This window comes from Anabrus simplex, chromosome X (assembly GCF_040414725.1).
Source record: "Anabrus simplex isolate iqAnaSimp1 chromosome X, ASM4041472v1, whole genome shotgun sequence".
Taxonomy (NCBI): Eukaryota; Metazoa; Arthropoda; class Insecta; order Orthoptera; family Tettigoniidae; genus Anabrus; species Anabrus simplex.
The window spans coordinates 21,384,921-21,387,992 of record NC_090279.1 but is presented as its reverse complement, the minus strand read 5'-3'; positions in this window follow the sequence as shown (position 1 = coordinate 21,387,992).

Below are 3,072 nucleotides of genomic sequence, written 5' to 3'. Positions count from 1 at the left end.
TTCAAGAACTTCTGATAACATGGCATTTAAAAGGCTTCAAACTCTGTTTTTCTTGGCACCAGTTATGATCTGTGTTTCACTTACATATGGTGTAATACTCCTTACTCAGTGTAAACATAATTTTAAAAGTTTTTAATCTGTTCGCCCTAAAGAACATGACGGAGAACAGATGGGAATTTAGGCTGGATTCAGTGATGATATTTATCGATATTGAGAAGGCATATGTCAGTGTACCATGGCAAGTGGTCTCAGATGCATTATAAAAAAGAAGGCAGGGAGAGGTGAAGAACATATTATAAAAGCCATGAATGAAAAGTGAGTAAGTAGTATGAATACTAAGATAGGACAAACAAACTGGTTCAAAGTAGAAACAGAACTTCAAAATGGATGTGTTTTATCCCCTCCAATCTTAATTACAATCATTTATGAAATCCATAAGAGTATACGACAAAAAAATGGGAACCAAGGAGGCAAAGGCCTCACTCTTTGCAGATAAGACAGTAATATGTGGAGAAGATGAAATGGAAGGACAAGAACAAGATAATGTAAGGAATCAGGAGATGGAGGAATATGGAACGAAAATCAGTGTGGAAAAGAGTACGATAGGTGGTGACGAGAGGTAATAGAGAAGGAATTGGGAATATTGAAGTAATTGGAAGACCATTAGAAGTTGTGGAAAGCTTCAAGTATTCAGGGATAATAATTGAAGAAGATGGGAAAATAAATTAAGAAACTGGACAAAGACTTGAACAAGCCAATGAGTTTTACCAATGTGTGAGATGTATAGTCTGTAACTGGGACATCCAACAGAATGCAAGAAAATTTTGCATCCAATGTATTACACACCATGGACAACAAAAATACATGATGAACGCAGAATGCAAGAGGCCAAGATGAAATTACTTAGAGAAATAATAGGGAGGGCATAAAGGGATAAAGTCAGAAACATAGAAATGAGGGAGTGAATTGGATTCCCTGAACTGAAAGGCAAGATAGAGACACATAAGCTGAAATGGTATGGACACATGATGAGAATGGAAGAGGATAGAGTTCCACAGTAAGTATTTACAGAGAAAGTCATAGGAGAATGACATCGGAGAATGCCCAGAAAGGGGTGAATGGATACGGTAAGGAGAGTACAGAGAAGAGTGGAGTAAAATTAGAAAAAATATTTGAGGAAGGAAAGGAATGGTGGAGAGAGAAAAACTGAGGAGGTTCTTGATTCACATTTCTACCCAGAAGACTGGAAATGGAAAATGAAGAAAATTCTGTTGAAATGAAGACAAAAGTTTATACAATACTGCTATCAGCTCATTTCATCGAACAATGCCAGCAAACTTTACTTAAGTGCCTTTTCTTTATTTTTCTATGCATGTCATGTCTAATGACACAACAAAGTGGTGTTTAACAGAGAGCCCCTTGTAGGGAGTTCCATGTCAAACGAGTGGTTTAAATGTTAAGCAGTCTTTATTGTTTCGCAGGTGGTTCGAAAATTGTCTATGTTGAATACACACAATATTAAACAGAACGAAGGATCCACCTTTCAATACTCCGTTTTAAGTTGAACCAAATAGAGGTTACAACTTGTTCGTTTGGGACCGGTTTCAACACATTTGAAGTGTCATCATCAGCCAATTGGCAAAGCAGTGCAAAAATTAAGTCATAAATGTCTAAAAACAACTAACACAGTGATCACAACTTAACAACGGAGTATTGAAAGGTGGATCCTTCCTTCTGTTTAATATTGTGTGTTTCCCTATTCAATACGGGAAAATCATGAAATTTTTAACTTTATATGTTGAATACCTCGAGTAGTGCCCCAGAGAATTCATTTCACCCAATTGCAGTGTTCATTAGTCACTTTGTGATATTTTACTGTAAATGTAAACATACTGCACAAACAATTAATGCTACAATTTCTCCTACAGGTAATACAAGGTTCGTTCCTGTGGCTAATTTTGTAGATTCTTACACATTGCCACGGAATACATTTCTATGTAAACACATATCTATTCAGGAAACTATGCTCATTTGTACTTTATATATTTTAATGTAGGGGACAATACTGAAATGTGCCATGTTTACTTGTTCTGATTACCGTTTACAGTTTCTACAGCCAGAATTTATTCCTGAAGATTGTTCTTCCATTCCTGAAAGCAGTTTAATGTTGCACTAACAACTCCAAGGTAAAGGGTTAAGATTAGGTATGCAGTGGCATTAATTAAGGTTAATTAATGATAAAATGGGCAAACCACGGAAACGTTTTTCAGGGCTGCAGATACTAGTATTCGACCCCATGCAATCTCACCACCACTCACTCCTGAAAATCTTTTACACAGCAATAAATCAGAAAGACAGCCGACAATAACCTAAATCATCACAAAAAATACCAGAAATAGCTGCTGCGAGGTACTGATGTGATACAGAAGAATCTCCATAACAACACTGATAAAACAAGATACAGATATCCTAAATGGAAACCTCTCAAGAATTTGAACCCTACTTCGATATGTTGCATCATACAGAGTAATGAACAACTCAACATTCACAGCCTCACTATAAAATTGCACACAGAGGTAAATAACACAGCAAAACAATATCGGTAATTAAAATTACACACTAAATATTGAAATTTTTTGTCTAACTACCATCCGCATCTCTTCATCTGCGTTGCTCTTCAGAAAAAAAATCCTCATTCCACAAAATTTAGATACATGATAGATTGCTACTACACACAACTTGCAGGCACTTGCAACGCAAAGGCTGGGAGTTATCTAAAAAGCATGCTAGTTATATGCGTATTCATTTTTAATGTTACATTAAAAATAAAATTTAAGAAAACTAATAACTTTAAATATTAAAAATATGTAGAATGCTGAAACTGAGAAGGATTAATATTAACTTCTAATATTCTCACTTGAGATCTATACATTTAGCAAATGTGCATTATTGAACTTGAACATTACCAACAATATGTTAGAGGTTGTGGACGCAGTGTAAAAAGACATCAATCACAATTCCTCAATGAAGAAAATCCGTAACTTTCTTAACGGAATAAGCTGCAGAATTGGC